Source organism: Balaenoptera physalus (genome assembly GCF_965194825.1).
Source record: "Balaenoptera physalus genome assembly, chromosome: 10".
Classification (NCBI taxonomy): Eukaryota; Metazoa; Chordata; class Mammalia; order Artiodactyla; family Balaenopteridae; genus Balaenoptera; species Balaenoptera physalus.
In genome coordinates this window covers 52,688,275-52,710,029 of record NC_138889.1, presented here as the reverse complement: position 1 = coordinate 52,710,029, position 21,755 = coordinate 52,688,275, and the positions used below count along the sequence as shown (strand labels likewise).

General features: G+C 41.1%; 1 protein-coding gene across 3 annotated transcripts in view; it reads right to left on the bottom strand.

Moving 5' to 3' along the window:
- RAB30 (RAB30, member RAS oncogene family) overlaps nucleotides 1-21,755 on the bottom strand; it is an 86,655-nt gene that overhangs the window by 28,285 nt on the left and 36,615 nt on the right. The window contains exon 2 of one of the 3 annotated variants that reach the window (XM_082410285.1): nucleotides 14,606-14,656. The exons of the other annotated variants lie outside the window; for them this stretch is intronic. The gene's annotated coding sequence lies outside the window, so the exon portion shown is untranslated. The remainder of the gene's footprint in view (nucleotides 1-14,605; nucleotides 14,657-21,755) is intronic. 3 annotated transcript variants of the gene reach the window in all.

Genomic DNA, 21,755 nt, shown 5'->3' with positions numbered 1-21,755 from the left:
TCCCTTGAAAACCACACCCACAGTTCAGTCACCATTTGTCCCTGTAACCCGGTATCGGCACAGGGAACATAAACGGGAACACTACTCAGATAAACAAGGCAAACCTCAAGTATCATCAGCACAATAGCGCTAAATAAATGCATATGTACAGAAGATTCAAAAAAGGAAAAATAGATGAAGAAAAGAAGAAAGTGAGTTTAAAAAAGATAAGGAAACAAGATGTACTATGAAAAAGCTGAAAAGAAAAGAAAACATTCTAAGCAATGTGATTTGGCAACATAAACCATTTATCAAAGTGACCTTTTTAAAAAACAAAACAAACTGTATTCACTGCTGTACATCAGAACATTTTTTCCCCTTGCCCTTTTGGGCTCAGGGTAACAGATAAAGTCAAGGCTTCTGGTGAACACAGGGCCAGATCCCTGCCCTGCCTTCTGCCCCCCAGCCCCTGCCCAAGAAAATGATACTCGGGGGACTTGTCCTTGTTCAAAAACCGTGTGTCTCACACAGGTCCTTTTCTCTTTCAAGGTCTCAACCTTGGTCTATAAATGGAGGGGGTGGGTGAACAGGCGCCAGGGCCCCTCCTAGGACAGCCCCTCCCCAGGACAGCCCCTCCCCCAGGACGGCGTGTGCTGCCCCTTCTCTAACCCAAAGAGGCAGTATGAGTGCTGAAGGAAACCAAGAGACCTGGGTCTGCCAGAGAGCCGTGTAAAGTTTCCTCATTCCTAAAATCGGGATGGTATTAGAACCTACACCATTGAGTTGCTTGAGAGGCAAATCAGGTAATATATGGAAAAGTGATACATAATCAAATGTATAATAATCACTACCAAATGTAAAATAGATAGCTAGTGGGAGGCAGCCGCATAGCACAGGGAGATCAGCTCTGTGCTTTGTGACCACCTAGAGGGGTGGGATAGGGAGGGTGGGAGGGAGGGAGACACAAGAGGGAAGAGATCTGGGAACATGTATATGTATAACTGATTCACTTTGTTATAAAGCAGAAACTAACACACCATTGTAAAGCAATTATACTCCAATAAAGATGTTAAAAATATATATATATAATAATCCAAAAAAAATTTTTTTCCTTAACCCTCTGACAAGAGTCACATATACTGATTGCAGAGCACATAGCCAAACAAAAAGGAAAGAAAATCACCTGGGGAAAATCTTTTTCCCTACCCACACCCCGCCAGGGGGTAAGTACAGTTAATATTTTGGCATATATCCTTCTAGTTTTTTTAATATATATATTCTCACATCTATGTGTTTTTTTAATTTATGAATTTTTTAGACAAAAACAATCATAATATTACAAAAAGTTTTTTTGTTTTCTACAGAGTGCTATTTTCCCAAAACCCAGAATCAGAACTCACGGTCTATAAAAAGAATGGACACCCAGAATGCCCATCAGCATTCACTCAACATTTGCTCCTATGACCCTAAAAACTCAGGAAGGGGGAGGGGGAAGATAGTGACATAATTCTGAGAAATACTAAATACTATAACCCAATGTTGGAGATTTAAAAGGTTTTGAAAATTTCCACAATGAAGAAAACTGGCTAACGGTTTAATCCAGGATTTACCAAACATGACTTCAGCTGAAAAATCTTTTCTTATATTAATACCTTTTAACATCGCTTGCTACTAAGCCTCCACGAAACATTAGTGTGGTAAATGCTATTTTATAGCATTTGAAATCAAGGCTACCCAGGTAGGGTTGCTAGAGGGAGGGAGGGAAGAAGGAAGGAAGAGGAGACCTAGTTAAATTTCAATTCCAGATAGCAACAAATAAATCTTAATATGTTTGCTCCAAATATTACGTGGGACCTATGAATAATTTTTTAGTATATAAGTATGACCCAAATACTTCCTATGACATACTTATACTATAAAATTATTAGTTGTTTATCTGAAATTCAAATTTAACTGGGCATCCTATATATATATATATGTTTTTTTTGTTTTTTTTTTTTTTTTTAGGCTGAGCTGGGTCTTCGTTGCGGCACACGGGCTTCTCTAGTTGCGGCACGCAGGCTCAGTAGTTGTCGCTTGTGGGCTTAGTTGCAGTATGTGGGATCTTAGTTCCCCAACCAGGGATCGACCCCGGGTCCCCTGCATTGGGAGCGTGGAGTCTTAACCACTGGACTGCCAGGGAAGTCTCTGGGCATTCTATATTTTATCTAGCAACTCCTACCCAGGGAAAATTTGACTCATCATGTCTAGTAGAAACAGAGGCCCTAAGCACAACCCCAGCTGTGGAGGAAGATGGGCAGGACATGAGAAACATCAAAAACAACCAAACAAGGAATAAAAAAGGGCAGCAAGTAACATCTGAAGAAAGCATTACTGAGCTGGGTTTCTTCAGAATCTGGGCCAGACTCCAGGGACTGGGTTCAGACTGGCACACAGGGCTGAGCAAGTGAGTCTCTCCCTCCTGGACAATCCCAGGGCACTGTGGACCTCCTCCAAGTACATATCCCCACGTGCTCTGTCTGGTGGAGGGGGCCATGCCCTACACGTCTATTGCTCCTACTGTCTGTCCTTAAAGACAAGGACCACGCTTCAACAAGATACTCGTGTCTGCATACTCCCCTGGCTGTGTTCAAGAAGTATACGATGAATTGGAACTGTTTGATCTGTCTTTTGCTCTAACAAGGTTCTGTCTCAGGAAGCTCATTACTGCTTAATTACTAGAAGGCAATTACTCAACATTACTTTAATCAACTGCTGCAGCTCACTTGCTTTACATCAGCTGCTAATTTCAAGTTACTGTAAGTTAATTATTCTTCTTGGCCAGGGATGGCAAACACCCACCTGTGCCGTGGCTCCTCCTCATTCATCAGGCCATAATCCCCAGCATTTTTGTACGGCCCTTTACAGTTTACCCAATGCTTTCACAGACATGATCTAATCTGGACCTGCCAACAAGAACTGGTTCTTATCATTCATTAGGCAGGTGAGGAAACTGAGGGTTTAGGTGATGAAGTGATTCATCCTAAGTCACACACTGGTGAGTTGCAAGGTGACCTCTGTATACTATGCACTTAGAACTTCTCCCCCTTGCGTGAACACACTGTTTTCCCAGGTTCCTGGGTATTTGGAACATGATTTGAACACTTACTATGTGCCAGGAACTGTGCTGTTTCCATATATAATCTTATTTAACTTTTTCAACAACCTCATTAGGTAGGCTTATTTTTTTTTAACATCTTTATTGGAGTATAATTGCTTTACAATGGTGTGTTAGTTTCTGCTTTATAACAAAGTGAATCAGCTATACATATACATATATCCCCATATCTCCTCCTTCTAGGTAGGCTTATTATTCCTATATATAGATAAGGAAACTGAGGTTCAGAGAAGTTAACCTATTTGTTCAAAATTACACAGCTAATGAGTAAAAGTATCAGGATTCAAAATCCATGTTTTTCTGTGACAAAATTCAGTTGGAACTCTGTGAGAGTTATACTAAAATAAATTCCAAATGGATTAAAGATTTGGATTTTTAAAAATGAAAACATGAAAGTGCTAGAAGAAAGCAGGATATACATAAATATATAAATCTTACAGTGGGGCAGGCTTTCTAAGAATTGCTCAAAATCAAAGCCATAAAATAAAGATATTGACCCATTTGACTAATTGTTTTAAAATTCTGCATTGCAAAACAGTAAAAGATAAACTGACTAAAATACCTGAAATGCATATAACTAAGGGCTAATTTCCTTAAATGCATAAAGAGTTCCTACAAATCAATAAGAAAAAATGAATAACCCAATAGAAAAAAGGGCAAAAGACATGAGCAGATAGTTTACAAGAAGGAAATTAAAATGGTACTTACATTTAAAAAAAGAAAGATCACCCTCACTCATATAGTTTGAGTAAATTCAAACTATAATGAATTTATAATTATAAATAATAATTTACAATGAAAACTATAATCAATTTGTAATCAGAGGCCATTTTTCACATCAGATTGGCAACATTCACTCTGTATTGGACAGAGTGTAGAGAAATGGGGCATTGAATACTGCTGGTGGGAGGCAAATCAATGCAACGTCTATGGAGGGCAATACTGAGTTAAAACTAAAAGGGCTATTATAACCCCTCTGACCCAGCAATTCCACTCCTAGGAATCTATCCTACACTTATACTGGTACACATGTGCGAAGACACATGGAGTAGGATATTCATTACAACAATGTTTGTAATAGCAAATATGAAATCAGCCTAAATCCATCAGCAGGAAAATAGTTGTACAGATTGTGAAAACTATACATCAATATACCACGCAGCCCACTATGGATATCTGTAAGATACATTAAGTGAAAGAAGCAAGGTAGAGAATGGTGTGTATAGTACGAAAAGAGGGGCATATAATTATTTATCTGCATATTCATAAAATATCTCCAAAAAAATACAAAAGAAAACTAGCAACAGTGTTTGCTTCTGGAGAGGCTGTAGTATGTAGCTCTTTCTGGGAAAGACGATAACCTCTAACTCTTAATAGACTCTGCCCTTTCATTCAGTCTACAATAGTGCTTAAAAGGCAAGGTAGTTGTCCTAATACAGAGAAAGGGGCCCTTTTAAAAATATCTGTTTGGGGCGCTCTGTCTCCTTTTGTTTTTCTCTTTGTCTGCCCTGCTGCACCCCTTCCTGTGACAGAGACTCAGGCAGGAATGTCCCACCCAGGTTCTGCAGTTGCTTTTTCTAGTTCATGGTGTGTATTAAAACATGTCTCAGAGCAGCGAGACTCGACATGGTAGGCTCACTCTTTCACATCAACATCCCTTAAAACCAAGTACCCATCGTATGACAGCCAAATCCAATGGACAGAAAAATAGTCTATTTGTGTCACTAATAAAAACAAAACTCTCACCCATGTAAATCATGTATTACCACTCAGAAATTACTCTCACTGTACCCTGACACAGAATCTTCCTGAGGAAGCAGGAGAAGCCTGTCCTTTTCTCCCCATTTCACAGGAATGGCATTTGAAAGTAGGAGAGTGACTTGCCTCAGGCCACACAGCATGCAAGCAACAGAGTCAGAAGAGACACGTGGGTCCCCTGACTCTATATCAGAGCTGCTGCCAGGACAAATAAAGTCTGCAAATATAAATCCCTGCTGGGCAAGGCCACGGGCCTAACCACCAATGGAAGCTGGCATGGACCCGTGGATGGGAGGCAGGTCAAAAGCAGCCCTTGGCTTGCTTGCATTGGGAGGGATATTACGTCCAATAAAAGGAATCTCGAAGAGAGGAAAAAGAAAAAAAAAAGCAGCCCTTGGGAATAGTTTTATGACATGCAAAAAAAATAAATAAAGTAGGCCTGAGATCTCCACAATATTACTTTCAAAACCAAGACAATAAAATATTTTACCTTCTTCTTTGTACATATTGTCTTTTATATTTTCCTATTTCCTCAAAATACAAAATGGATTTGGGATACCGGACAAAGAAGAAAAATGAAAAGTAATCCAAGAAACAGCATTTCATCAGAATGTTAACCAAAGCACACGTCCAAATAACCTTGTTTAAGTAAACAACGCTCTTTCACCTTCCACAGTGAGAAGGTGTCACTGCCCTGAGCCCAAATGTGTTTTCCCACATAGAAGTGAGAGGAGGAGGGAGGGCCACTGCTGAGGACCCACTTGGGCCCCCATTCAGTTCACTCCCCAGGCAGAGCTAATTTGTTTTGTACCACAGCACCCGGGGGCAGGTGCTTGCCCAAGAGCCTTGGATGCACCTGGTAGTACTGGCACCTTGATTTCCAGGGGAAAAGGAAGATACCACTCATTAATCCCTTTCCAAGATTGGGAGCATCAGTCTGCAAAACATGTTTGTTGCACTGATCTAAAAAAGGCCTTCCCCAGACCCAACTTGCTGTTTCCAGCTTCTGCACAAGCCCAGGCCAGTCTCCCTCTATTGTTCTCCTCCAACAATAAACAATACCACCCGCAAAGAGCTCCGGGGGGGGGGGGGGGGGGGGAGAGGTTTGTTCCCCCCCACCCCACCCCCGTCGTGTTCTCTAAATGGGGGATTGCGTCTAATCTTTCCTCTGCAGAAGCTTTCCTGCGCCTGTTTGGCTGCACCGGAAGGGCCTCGTTATCAGCATCTTTAGGCTCCTCCCCCAGGGTGAGCACACAATGAGGCCCAGCCAGGAGGCCAGAGGTCACGGCTGCAGCCCCAAGCACTTCCCTCTGCCTTAGGGACCCAAGGCAGACCAAGGATGGGGGTATCTCCTTCCCTGTCACTCCAGGCTGGACCCTACCCTCAGCTGTTTAAGCTGATTCCCTCCTCACTGCAAGCAGGAGACAAAGGAAAAGGAAAGCAAGTGTCCACGTGCTCTATGACTCAAACGGATGAGTCATAAAATGTAGCAATTCTCCCAAGTTTATCTCCCAAGATTGTGCCAGGTCCTGTGTCAACACAGGAGAATGACTATTTGCCTAGAGCTTACAGGCTTCATACACACCAGCCCATTTCATCCTTGAAACAGCCTTTTGGGTGGGATTTCGTAGTTACTATCAATAAGCTTTTACATCTATAGAGCACCTCAAGTTTGCTAGGTGCTGTCCTGTAAATTATCTTAGCTGCATCCTGGCAAATTCCTATCTGGAAGATGGGGGTAGAAATTCTCCCCCAGCCTGGTCCCCCAACACACACATACACGCACACACACACAGCCTGCCATAAGCCATTTGTCGCCAAGGCCTACAGATGTGCTGTCAGAAATGTATCTTGAATACTCCCCTCTGCACTACCTTTGTCTCTACTGCACCAAACTGACTCAGGCCCTTGTCACCTCTCACCCAGCCAGTGGTGTCTAAGCAGGTGAAGTATAAAGCGGCACAACTTCCCTCACTAGCAAGTTTTCAATATTTATCAAAAGCCTTAACAACATCCACACTCTTTGATCTAGCAATTTTGCTTCTGGGAATTTTCCTGAGGAATGATTCCAAGATGTGCACAAAGGTTTATTCACAGTAGCGCACATAGAAAGTACATTCCAGTATTACTTAGAATAGACCCCCAAAATGGAGCGAGTAAAGCCTCTATCCAACAATGGAGAAATGGTTACACTTTTACTGAGCAACATGATATAACATTATGAAATCTATACTTGGAAGAAAATACAGTTTTTAATAGATCTTTGTTGGACTATAATTGCTTCACAATACTGTGTTAGGTTCTGTTGTACAACAAAGTGAACCAGCCATATGCATACATATACCCCCATACCCCCTCCCTCTTGAGCCTCCCTCCCACCCTCCCTATTCCAACCCTCTAGGTGGTCACAAAGCACTGAGATGATCTCCCTGTGCTATGCAGTTGCTTCCCACTAGCTATCTGTTTTACATTTGGTAGTGTATATATGTACATACCACTCTCTCACTTCTTCCAAGCTTACCCTTCCCCCTCCCCGTGTCCTCAAGTCCATTCTCTAGTAGGTCTGCGTCTTTATTCCCGTCCTGTCCCTAGGTTCTTCATGACCTTTTTTTTTTTTTTTTAGATTCCATATATATGTGTTAGCATACAGTATTTGTTTTTCTCTTTCTGACTTACTTCACTCTGTATGACAGACTCTAGGTCCATCCACCTCACTACAAATAACTCAATTTTGTTCCTTTTTATGGCTGAGTAATATTCCATTGTATATATGTGCCACATCTTCTTTATACATTCATCCGATGATGGACGCTTAGGTTGCTTCCATGTCCTGGCTATTGTAAATAGAGCTGCAATGAACATTTTGGTACATGACTCTTTTTGAATTATGGTTTTCTCAGGGTATATGCCCAGTAGTGGGATTGCTGGGTCGTATGGTAGTTCTATTTTTAGTTTTTTAAGGAACCTCCATACTGTTCTCCAGAGTGGCTGTATCAATTTACATTCCCACCAACAGTGCAAGAGTGTTCCCTTTTCTCCACACCCTCTCCAGCATTTATTGTTTCTGGATTTTTTGATGATGGCCATTCTGACCGGTGTGAGATGATATCTCATTGTAGTTTTGATTTGCATTTCTTTAATGATTAACGATGTTGAGCATTCTTTCATGTGTTTGTTGGCAATCTGTATAACTTTGGAGAAATGTCTATTTAGGTCTTCCACCCATTTTTGGATTGGGTTGTTTGTTTTTTTGATATTGAGCTGCATGAGCTGCTTGTAAATTTTGGAAATTAATTCTTTGTCAGTTGCTTCGTTTGCAAGTATTTTCTCCCATTCTGAGGGTTATCTTTTCATCTTGTTTATGGTTTCCTTTGCTGTGCAACAGCTTTTAAGTTTCATTAGGTCCCATTTGTTTATTTTTGTTTTTATTTCCATTTCTCTAGGAGGTGGGTCAAAAAAGGATCTTGCTGTGATTTATGCCATAGAGTGTTCTGCCTATGTTTTCCTCTAAGAGTTTTATAGTGTCTGGCCTTACACTTAGGTCTTTAATCCATTTTGAGTTTATTTTTGTGTATGGTGTTAGGGAGTGTCCTAATTTCATTCTTTTACACGTAGCTGTCCAGTTTTCCCAGCACCACTTATTGAAGAGGCTGTCTTTTCTCCATTGTATATTCTTGCCTCCTTTATCAAAACTAAAGTGACCATATGTGCGTGGGTTTATCTCTGGGCTTTATATCCTGTTCCATTGATCTCCAGCATTTATTGTTTCTAGATTTTTTGATAATGGCCATACTGACCCATATGAGGTAATACCTCATTTTAGTTTTAATTTGCATTTCTCTAATAGTTAGTGATGTTGAGCATCTTTTCATGTGCCTCTTGGCCATCTGTATGTCTTCTTTGGTGAAATGTCTATTTAGGTCTTCTGCCCATTTTTTAATTGGGTTGTTTGTTTTTTTGATATTGTGCCCCATGAGGTGTTTGTATATTTTGGAGATTAATCCTTTGTCCATTGTTTCATTTGCAAATATTTTCTCCCATTCTGAGGGTTGTCTTTTCATCTTGTTTATGGTTTCCTTTGCTGTGCAAAAGCTTTTAAGTTTAATTAGGTCCCATTTGTTTATTTTTGTTTTTATTTTCATTACTCTAGGAGGTGGGTCAAAAAAGATCTTGCTGTGGCTTATGTCAAAGAGTGTTTTTCCTATGTTTTCCTCTAAGAGTTTTATAGTGTCTGGTCTTACATTTAGGTCTTTTATCCATTTGGAATTTATTTTTGTGTATGGTGTTAGGTAGTGTTCTAATTTCATTCTTTTACATGTAGCTGTCCAGTTTTCCCAGCACCACTTATTGAAGAGGCTGTCTTTTCTCCATCGTACGTTCTTACCTCCTCTGTTGTAAATTAGATGACTATATATGTGTGGTTTATCTCTGGGTTTTCTATCCTGTACCATTAATGTATATTTCTGTTTTTGTGCCAGGACCATACTGTCTTGATTACTGTAGCTTTGTAGTATAGTTTGAAGTCGGGGAGCCTGATTCCTCCAGCTCTGTTTTTCTTTCTCAAGATTTCTTTGGCTATTTGGGGTCTTTTGTGTTTCCATACGAATTGTAAAATTTTTTGTTTTAATTCTGTGAAGAATGCCATTGGTAGTTTGATAGGGATTGCACTGAATCTGTAGATTGCTTTGGGTAGTACGGTCATTTTCAATATTGATTCTTCCAATCCAAGAACATGGTATATTTCTCCATGTGTTTATGTCATCTTTAATTTCTTTAATCAGTGTTTTATAGTTTTCTGAGTACAAGTCTTTCACCTCCTTAGGCAGGTCTATTCCTAGGTATTTTATTCTTTTTGTTGCAATGGTAAATGGGATTGTTTCCTGAATTTCTCTTTCTGATTTTTTGTTGTTAGTGTATAGGAATGCCAGAGATTTCTGTGCATTTTGTATCCTGCAACCTTACCAAATTCATTGATTAGTTCTAGTAGTTTTCTGATGGCATCTTTGGGATTTTCTATGTATAGTATCATATCATCTGCAAACAGTGACAGTTTTATTTCTTCTTTTCCAATTTGTATCCCTTTTATTTCTTTTTCTTCTCTGATTGCCGTGGCTAGGACTTCCAAAACAATGTTGAATAAGAGTGGTGACAGTGGACATCCTTGTCTTGTTCCTGACCTTAGTGGAAATGCTTTCAGTTAGAAAATACATTTTAAAAATGCTTAGTCTGGGTGGTGGGATTATAGATTATTTTCTTCTTTATATATTTATATCTTTTCTAAATTTTCATCAATAAACATGACTCATTTAGAAACAATACACTTTATTAAAATACACGGACTCAATACTGGTAAGTGAAACAGGAGACAGGTACACACAAACCCAACTAGTGACCATCCACATTCAGCTGGCTCTTCTAGAAAGCAGCATCTTCCATGGTACAGACCAAAAGCCATAAAAGAGTTCAAACCTTCCACGCCAAGAGCTCACTACTGGGAATTCACTTTAAGAAAAGAACTGAACAAACTCAAAAAGCAACATGATCAAAAATTCTCATTACATCTTATCTAAAAGAACTGGAAACAATCCAAATGTCCAACTCGGGATAGTGCTGTATGGAACATCAACACCATGGAATGCAGGGCAGCCATTACACATGCCAGTTACGAAAACTATGTAGAAGTACGAAATAATGTTGAAAATAGGCTGTAAAATTAAAAGAATATACAAAGCTGCATTTGTCAGAACTGCAGCTATAAAAAATAAGCATGTATGTGAACAAGGGCATTTCAAAAGCAAGAACATATACTGTGTTTGGATTATGAGATCACAGGGAGCTTTTTGTTTTTTAAGTTTCATTCCCCCCCCCCATACCAGCTTTTTAAACAAGTTTTTAACATTTTGCATGTACCACAGACACATTTTTTTAAAACGTAGAAAACGTAGAAAAAGGGAAAATGAATTACCAAAAGGAACACAATCACTGCCAGCATTTTGATGTGTTCTTCCCTCTTTTTCCTATGCACTAGATGGTTTGCTTTGGTTTTGATCACTGTAATCATGACAACATTTTCTTTAAAGTAGTCACAAAATCATTTCAATTTTTAAAAACCAGAGAACGTAACATAAGACCTGTAGGAACATACAGCGATGGGTTTTTTGAAATACTATCAAGAGAAATGACCTCATACAATGTCTGACTGTAAGCAAAAAACAGCAATATCGCACCACTGTGACAGAACAGATGGAATGATCAAAGTTCCTAACACCTGCGGAAGACTCACAGGCCAGTATCAGTAACCATAAGTAGGGAGCATGGAGAGTGCTGTGCTACTAAAGCTGACATCGCTGGAAATTAGAAGGAATTTTCTCAGACTTGGAAAAGATAATAGATATAACAACGGACTAAGTTTTCAGATCAGAAAAAGCTTGAAGGGATCAAATCCAGTTGGTCAGCTGATCCAGAATAGTTAACCTCCTTGATATCTACCGATATCCACGCCAGCATGGACCCCTCCAGGGAGAGAAATAGCAACAGGGAAAATCACTATGTAAGCAATGCCTGCGCTCTGCTGCCCATTGAATGTGGTCCCTGGAGAGAGTGAGGGGAGGCTGAGTATGCTGTCCCCACAGAGGGGCTCGGTTTCTGCAGGAGTGTGACACTTTGGGGCTTTTCAAACAACTGACAAAGGATTAATCTCCAAAATATACAAGCCGCTCATGCAGCTCAATATCAAGAAAACAAACAACCCAATCCAAAAATGGGTGGAAGACCTAAATAGACATTTCTCCAAAGAAGACATACAGACAGCCAACAAACACATGAAACACACTAATCATTAAGAGAAATGCAAATCAAAACCACAATGACATATCACCTCACACCAGTCAGAATGGCCATCATCAAAAAAACTACAAACAATAAATGCTGGAGAGGGTGTGGAGAAAAGGGAACCCTCTTGCACTGTTGGTGGGAATGTAAATTGATACAGCCACTATGGAGAACAGTATGGAGGTTCCTTAAAAAACTAAAAATAGAACTACCATATGACCCAGCAATCCCACTACTGGGCATATACCCTGAGAAAACCATAATTCAAAAAGATACATGCACCCCAATGTTCACTGCAGCACTATTTACAATAGCCAGGTCATAGAAGCAACCTAAATGCCCATCGACAGACAAATGGATAAAGAAGATGTGGTACCTATACACAGTGGAATATTACTCAGCCATAAAAAGGAACAAAATTGGGTAATTTGTAGAGATGTGGATGGACCTAGAAACTGTTATACAGAGTGAAGTAAGTCAGAAACAGAAAAACAAATATCGTATATTAGCGCATATATATGGAATCTACAAAAATGACATAGATTAACTGGTTTGCTAGGCAGAAAAAAGAGACAGATGGAGAGAACAAACGTATGGACACCAAGGGGGGAAAGCGGGCTTGGGGGGGGGGGGGTGGTATGAATTGGGAGATTGGGATTGACGTATATACACTAATATGTATAAGATAGGTAAGTAACAAGAACCTGCTGTATAAAATAAATAAATAAAATTCAAAAAAAAATTCTAGAAGTGGCTCAATCTATACATACTCAGTAAACTTTGATCCATAGTTCAAACAAATTCATGGTAAAATAGAGTTTTTAATTGTAAGATTTAAAAAAAAAAAAAAAAAGACATGTACCACAATGTTCATTGCAGCACTATTTACAATAGCCAGGACATGGATGCAACCTAAATGTCCATCAACAGATGAATGGAAAAAGAAGATGTGGCACATATATACAATGGAATATTACTCAGCCATAAAAAGAAACAAAATCGAGTTATTTGTAGTGAGGTGGATGGACCTAGAGTCTGTCATACAGAGTGAAGTAAGTCAGAAAGAGAAAAACAAATACCGCATGCTCACATATATATATGGAATCTAAAAAAAAAAATGGTTCTGATGAACCTAGGGGCAGGACAGGAATAAAGACGCAGACATAGAGAATGGACTTGAGGACACGGGGAGGGGGAAGGGTAAGCTGGGACGAAGTGAGAGAGTGGCATGGACATATATACACTACCAAATGTAAAATAGATAGCTAGTGGGAAGCAGCCGCATAGCATAGGGAGATCAGCTCAGTGCTTTGTGACCACCTAGAGGGGTGGGATAGGGAGGGTGGGAGGGAGACACAAGAGGGAGGAGATATGGGGATATATGTATATGTATAGCTGATTCACTTTGTTATAAAGCAGAAACTAACACACAACTGTAAAGCAATTATACTCCAATACAGATGTTAAAAAAAAAAACAGGGCCCCTCAATACAAACTGAGTACTCAATACAATCTGACTATTCATCTCTTACATGCATATCTAGCAAAGCCTCTGCCTTCTGTTGCAAGGTTGGGGGAAAGCTGCTGGGCTGATTGAGACATGAGATGCCACCGCTAACATAGCAAACCTCACTCAGATACTCCCCACTTCAAGGAAAAATGTCACGCTGCATTCTTTGCTTTAGAGGCTTTTAGACACTAACCCCTGGACAAGATGCAATGCAACTCCACTGCATTTCCAAAGAACTAATCTGACCATGTCATTCCCACACTTCAGTCTCCTCAGGGCTCCCGGCTGCCTACACAATCCCCCTGTGAGAGGAAGGACAGGACCCTGGTGAAGAGGGCGAACGTAGGAGCCAAACTGCCTGAGTCTGAGTCCTGCCTCTGCCCTTCATGAGATGGGTGACCTTGGGCAAGTTCCCTATCCTCTTGGTGCCTACATTTCTTTATTTGTAAATAGGGATAATAACTGTACCTACCTCATAGGGTTACTGTATGGCTGAAAAGAATTAATACAACAAAGCACGAAGAAGAGAGCCTGGCATACAGGAAGGACCCAATAAATCTTAGGTGTTGCTCTTATTATTGTCACTGTTGGAGAAAGTTCAAATTCCCTAGCAGGGCATACAGAGCCACCCATGACCCAGCCCCTGCTCATATCTCTGGCTTCATTTCTCGTGACCTTTGAGTTACCATCACCACGATGATCACATAGCCATGCCCAGCTCCCAGAGTGTGGCCCCCAAGGCAGGTTCATCCACAACTTTACTCACATGGGGCCATTCTCTCCTTGTTGCTGGCAAGCAACCACATAGCTCTGGAACCTTCCTCGCCTCCCCCCATGTGAATTAGCCGCTCTCTCCTTTACGTCTCCACGGTGTTCTATGGAGACTCTCTTCATAGATACTTCATTATCCTCATTGGTTTAGGTATCCTGCTTCCCCCACTAGACCTTAAGGACAGAGGCCCTTATGAATTCCTATCTGTATCCCCATTGCCTGGCACTCAGTAGATCCCGAATAAGTATTTATTAAATAAATGCAAAAGAAATATTGATCAGAACATGCAAAAGCTAGGAATACTTTTCAGAGAACCTAAACACCAGGATGAGGAAAGCAAACCCCAAAACACTTTGATCCTAAGAAGAGTTAATTGGCAAAGATCATATAACCAAAGAAAAGAAAATGATAATTTCCCAGGGGAAAGCCAAACCTTGTTATAATGAAGTGTCTCTGTGTGTATTGGAGGAGGGGGAGGGAGAAGTGACATTAATAATGGTTCTAAAGTAACTGATGTTGACTAGTCATTGAACAGCACTTTTTAAACCTTTTCTTTAGGGGAAAAAAAAAAAAAAGCTGAATGGGAAGTATTTTTTACCTTGTTCAGAGTGCAGGTTATTTCAATATAAAATATTGCAGCGGACCCAGACTGCAAGAAAAAGAGAGAATTAATCTTTGCTCAATGTCTGTAATGAGCTAGATACTTAAAAAATAATATAGTTTCTATTTATGAAGCAGAAGGTGCCAGACACAGAACCGTTCACTTTAGATTCATTGTCAAATTTGATAACGCAAGTCCTCGACAACTCTGAGACATAAGTATTAGCCTGTGCATTCTACAGATGAGATAAACATATTCACTCATTGCATACACTTGTAGTGAGCACGTACTATGTGCAAGCCACTGACCCAGGAGCAGAGGATACAGTGATGAACAGGCAGACAAGTTCCCCCGCCACACACCTTCATAGTGTATACATTCTAGCTGGGCAGAAAAGAGAGCAATGAATGAATGCGGAAATGAGCACATACATAAATAAACAAGAAAAATACCAGATAGTAGCAAGCGCTAATCGAGAATAAAAGTAAAAGGAAGGGACAGAGTGTACCCAGACAGCAATTTTAGAGTGAGTTGTCAGAGAAGGCCTCTCTGAGGCGGCTCTATTTAAGATGAGATTTGAATAAGAAAAAGACAAGCACATGAAGACTGGAAGAGCATTTTAGGCTGAAGGAATAACTATGCAAAGTGCGCTAAAACAAGAATGGACTTGGCATGTGCAAGGAGCCAAAAATAGAACAATGAGGCTGGGTGCATGGTCAAGGAGAAGAGGGCTGAGATTGACATGGGGCAGGTCACATAGAGCTTGGTCAGCCAGGACAAGGAGTTCAGATTTCATTCTGAGTGCAACAGGAGGCCACCTGGAGGGAGAGGGGTGGTTAGGAATGTGACATAAACCAATTAACATTTTTCAAAGATTTATCTGGTCCCTGCAACGGAGGGTATTGAGGTATAGATACCGGTTGAAGCAGGGCAACTAGTTAGGAGGTTACTGCAAGTAGTCTAGGTGAGAGATGATGTGGCTTGGACTAGGGTGCTGGTAATGAAGATGGAGGGAAGGAGATAAATTTGGGAATGTTTCTGAAGATAGAGAAGACAGAACTTGCTGAAGGATTGGATGATGATGGTGAAGAAAGAAAGAAATCAAAAGTAATGCCTAGATATTTTGGCTTGAGCACTTGGGGGGAATACTAGCACCACTTACTGAGGTGGGGAAGATTGAAACAAGAACAAGTTTAGTGTAGAGACTAAATCAAGAGTTCTCTTCCAGCCACGTTAAATTTGCAATGTCTCTTAGAGATCTACCTGGACATGAATCTGGAGTTCCAGAAAAAGATTGAGGATGAAGCTACAGATTTGAGGGTCATTAGCAAATGGATGTTAGGGAAAGCCATTGGATTAGAAGAGGACATCTGTGGAGGGTGAATAAATAGAGAAGAGAAGGGGGCCATTTCAGAACATGGGGCACATCTCCATTTAGAGGCTGAGGAGAGAAGGAGACTTAAGGAGAGTCCAGAGTGGTAGGAAGAGACCCAGGAAAGTAGAGTGTCAAAGAAAACAGAGATCTGCTTTGTCACATGCTGCTGAGAGAATAAGTACGACTAAAACAAAGCAGTGGCCTTCGACTTGGCAACATCAAGGTCACTGGCAGACACAGACAGGAATAGTCCCTGTGGAATGATGAGAAGAGATTAGAGTCAGGGGAAGCAGTCAACGTCAAAACAACGGACAACTTTTAAGTTTTACTGAGAAAGGGAACAAAGAAACTAGAAGATAGCTAGGGGAGGGGTATAAGGTCAACAGAGTTTTAAATTAAATAATGAATTTATTTTGTAACATTTGAGAGACAAAATTAGAAAACATTTTGGATTTTTTTGGGGAGGGGATTGTTTTCAGGTAAGAAATACTAGAGAATACTTATTTGCTATTGAGAATTATCCTGTGATGAGGGTAAATTTCATGATGGCAGAGAGAGGGTGCATAATTAGAAGATCAAGGATCTACAAGACTTGGTCTTAACACAGTTAATAATGTGCCCAAGGCAAAAGAAATGGTAGGCAGGGAGATGGGATACTAATCCAGGTCTGTTTTGACTCATACATGCATCCTTTTTCCACCACACCAATGACTGTAATCTAATAGAGTAGCATTTGCAAAAGATCGCAACTCCAGGCTCTGAAAATAATCAGAACAGAGTTAGAAGGGATCTTAAGAGAACCTGGGAGAGCTAACACAAACACACCGCTTCTTGTATGTAACCAAGCTCTGTTCATCATACAGAATTCTATTATTGCATTTTCACTCAAATGTCATTCATGTGTACACATCTAGCTGTAGTCCTACTAGTGGCAGAACCCTCCAACATTGCCCTTTAATGTAAAGAGTGGGTTTGAGGAGGAGAAGGGGACACTGAGATAAATCACAGAGCAGAGTAAGGGGGAACACTGCAGGGAATAAACTCTCTAGTGGCTGTAATAAGGTAGTTAAAAATACTTTTAGAAGGTTAGTTGTGTATTTATATTTAGCAAAGTGAAGACGGAAATCATTATATGATCATTTTGTTTCTTTCCTATTTACATAGTGACCTCAGGAAGCAAGTGACTATGGCTGTGCCAGGAAGTGGCCTCTTGTTATCTGTTTCCCATGCCCACTCCTGCTCTACCACATGGGCACAGCACCACCCCTTCAGCCCCATCTTTCTCTCACCTGGTTTCTCACTATCTGTTCCAGTTTACTTCTTCCTTCAGGGCAACATACATGACATCTCCCCCATGACGTCCTCCCTGATTTCTCCCTCTCTGAAACTTTATAGCACAAAGTACTAGTACCATGTAAATTTAGCTCTTGCTCACATTAAGCCTTTTTTGTTTTTGTTTTTGCTTTTTTGTGGGGAGGGGAACAGAGAAAGGTTTACTGCAAGGTCCAAGCAAGGAGAACGGGTGGCTCACACTCAAAAGACTCGAACTCCTTGATCACATTAAGCCTTAAAACTATTCTCTGAGTCAAATATCAGAATGAGAGTACTTTTCAGTAGGAAATTCAATGCAATTGTTGGCCACTGTTACTTTGAGAGGAAAGATCCAGATTTGAGTTGAAATTGTGGCTCTGTTCCACCTCTAATACACTGAGTGATCTTGGGCAAGTCACTTTCTGAGCCTCAGTTCCCCCACCTAGAAAACAGGAATACTACTACCTACTACCCAGCACCTGGTATCCAAAATGTGCTGGACAGCCCACTCTTCTTCTAAAAACCCTATGATGGCTTCCCATGGTTTTCAAAATCAAGTCCCAAACCCTTCAACTTGTTTATTACATCCTATCAACTTCTCCAGCCTTATTTCTCACCTACCTCACATCCCGTACTCTAGTAACAATGAATTCCTCATGATATTTCTCACCCCCATGCTTTTGGTTTTTTTGGTCCCTGCTGTCCCTGCACTCTTAACCCACCTTGCTCAGGCATCGCTCTCCTCCTGGGAGCCTTCCTGGATTTGTCAGCTTCCACCCTTTCCCCACATACACAGGTTAGGTTCTCCTTCCCATTTGGTTCTCCCATATGACCCTGACCACAGCTTAATCTCTGTAGTTACCCCACTGTTTATAATTATTTACAGGCCCACCTACTCTATAAAACAAGGGTTCCTTGGGGAAAAGGACTGGGCTTTATTCATCTTTGTATCCCCAGCACAGGCACTGACTTCTGCTTCACCTTTTTTGATGCTCCATTTCTGCATCTAGGAAACAGAAAGAATTTCACCTACTTGAAAGGTCAGGATTAAGTTTAAATATTCAAAGTTTACTGCAGGGTGTCAGGCACACAACTGGCCTTCAGTACATTTGATTTATATTCTCCGCATCTCCAGATTTTTCTCTTTTTCTGTCCTTCATGCCCAGGCTCTTACACTGGCCCTGTGCCTTCGCTGTGAGCCCTCTCCTTGATCCATATCCCTGGTTCCTACTCCTGACGGTGCCCTTTGAACTCAGAGGATGACTCAGTTAAGGTACTAAAGCAGTAGTGCAACCATCTCTTGAGTACCTCTGTGCGAGACAATGTCCCAGATGCAGTGAAATGGATACAACGTGTACAAGGAATTTATGACCTACTAGGGGGTAGAGAAGAGGTAGGGAGACAATTAGACAAATGAAGCCCGGGCAATTCAAAGAAGGAAAAGTTTATATATCTCTAGGGGAAGATGGGAAGGCTTTAGAGGAAGTGGCATTTCAAGTGGGCCTCAAAGGATAAGCTTAAGTTGAGGGGCTGTTTCCAGAGTTATATGTGTTCCACAAAACACGTTACTAAAATGCTCTTGCTCCTCAGATGAAAAGCAAAATAAACTTAGGAAACGCTGCCTACTGCATATCCCTCTAGGAGAGTCACAATACACAGTAGCAAGGCTCTGGGAGGTCTTGAAGGGACCCTATTTAACTTTGTTTAATGTAGCATCCCGGGCTTCCCTGGTGGTGCAGTGGTTGGGAGTCTGCCTGCCAATGCAGGGGACACGGGTTCGAGCCCTGGTCTGGGAAGATCCCACATGCCGCGGAGCAACTAGGCCCGTGAGCCCCAACTACTGAGCCTGCGAGTCTGGAGCCTGTGCCCCGCAACAAGAGAGGCCGCGACAGTGAGAGGCCCGCGCACCGCGATGAAGAGTGGCCCCCGGTCTCCGCAACTGGAGAAAGCCCTCGCGCAGAAACGAAGACCCAACACAGGCAAAAAAAAAAAAAATGTAGCATCCCATATTTGTTTGGCCACTAGTTCTCCATTTCTATCCCCCCTGGAAGATATTTATAGCATCTTGAGGATCATACCTTAAGAAACAAGTTAAATGTTACCCTTTCAAAGTTATATATTTGCATTTTAACAGGACCTCTCCAAAATAATATCTTAACACCATATATCTTTAACAACATAATCAGCAATTTAAAAAATTCTCCTGGCATCATGTCCAAAAGGAAGAAGACCCTGCAGAGCTGAGTGAGTGGCTGAGACAGAATGAATTCCCTCCCTTCTCTAGTGAGAGGCAGAGTGTAGACTACAAGCCTTTCAATCAAGGGAGGGAAAACGACCCCTCTTCTGAGTGAGTCCATTCCTTCTTTGGTAGGATGTTTACACCCTTACAGCCGCCCTCCCACCCTCTCCAACTTGCTGACTGGGTAAAAAAACACCAGACTTGAAAGCAAAGGGAACAATGTTGTGTAACAACAAGCCGACAAGGCATGTTTTGCTCCTTAATATTTATCAAACAGTCATGACCTGTGAGAGGCAAGAAGAAAAGGGGCCTTGTCTGCTTGCCCGTCCCCACCCTGGAAGCATTGGTGCTCAATTACCCAGTCTGGGGGTTAACAAATGTTTACTGGGAGCAAGGCACTGTGCTCACGGTACAGAGAAAAACAAGATATAGTCCTAGTCACAAGTCCTGCTTCCCAGACCAACAGGGAGGATAGGTAAAAACCAACTGCAATGCAGCACGCGGAGCTCAGGCAAACAGTGCTAGAATCAGAGGTGAGGACAAAATGCCAGCAAGGCATAAATGCAGGGACTCCTTAACTTTGCCTGGGCATAAGGTCAGAAGAGAGGCGTGTTAAAACAAGGACATTCCTCTTAGCTCTCAGAAGATCGGTAAGGAGTTTTCCAGGCAAATAAATCAATCATCTGTAAATAAATAAAAGAGGGTTCTAGGTTTGAGTAGAATAGGGATGGACATAGCAAAACTGAGAAAAAAAAAAAAAAAAGCAGCCAATCTTCCTGAGAAGGGGGCACACTGAACAGATGCATCTAATTTCACCGACCCCTGCTTTTTTTCTTAATAACAAAACCGTTCAGGCCAGGGAGACAGGAGAGAAGATGATGGTGTCAAATTTGGGAAGCCTGGGAAACAGATGAATAAGTAGTTAACAGACTTAGCAGACTCAAGAAATCTGAATCCTAAACCAGATGCAAGGAAAGCTGAGAATTTGGCTGATTTCAACCACAGAATCTTTACCAGGCCCAGGACTGGCGGTTATCAGGTATCCCTAGAGCAGGTGTATAGGATGCTAAAATAGAGACCACAGTTAAAGCTGCCTGAAAAGAAGTTAGAGCCCTAAACACCACCTCCACCTCCCACCCCCGCCAACTGACAAAATTCTGGAGGCTTAGTCTCTAGAAAGCATAAAACAGAAACGTCCAGTATGTGCTTTAAAATAGTCTGAGGAAGGGGATGGGGGATACAGATGAAAGGAAAATGTTCATGAAGCGATCATTTGTGAACCTGGGTAATAGGAACATAGGGGATTATTGCACTATCCTCTCAACTTTTGTAAATCTTTGAAATTTCCCATAATAAAAAGTAAGAGTGTCTCTGGCCCAGGAATACCCAGCACAGTTGAAGGTGAACAGAAAAAGACAGGGCGCTGTGTCTACTGAAGGTGAAATGTAACAGGTTTTCATATGCCCTCTCCTCTTGACTGCCAGAACGTTGTCAAGTGGACCACACTCTGCTAGGAGGATGGAAGAGTCCTCCCGGGTGAACAGAACCAAGGGAAAACCTGAAGATACTGTCCTAGGGGCTCCCAGCAAACAGCCCACCCAGATCAAGCTACAGGGTGGCCCAGAGATAATGATCTCCATCCTATATTCGGTTTCTTGAAAGCTTTTTTTTTTTTTAATACAGCAGGTTCTTATTAGTTATCCATTTTATACATATTAGTGTATATATGTCAATCCCAATCTCCCAATTCATCACACCACTGAAAGCTTTTTTTTTTGAGAGTTTTATTAAGATATAACTCACAACTCAATTCACCCTTTTAAAAAGTGTACAATTTAATGGTGTTTAGTATATTCACAGTTGTATAACCATCACCACTGGGGTGGTTTATTAAGCTATAATATTAAGCTTTATTAACATGTAACTTACATACTCAATTCAGTTTTTTAAAGTGGACAATTCAGCAGTGTTTAGTATATTCAGAGTTGTACAACCATCACCACAATCGATTTTAGAACATTTTCATCACCGCAAAGAAAACCCTATAACCATTAGCAGTCATCCCACTCTCCAGCCTCAGGCAACTACTAATCTACTTTCTGTCTCTATGGATTTGCCTATTCTGGACATTTCATATAAATAAAATCATACACTACGTGGTATTTTGTGAGTGGCTTCTTTCAGTTACCAAAATGTCAAGGTCTCAACAGCTTTTTTTATCC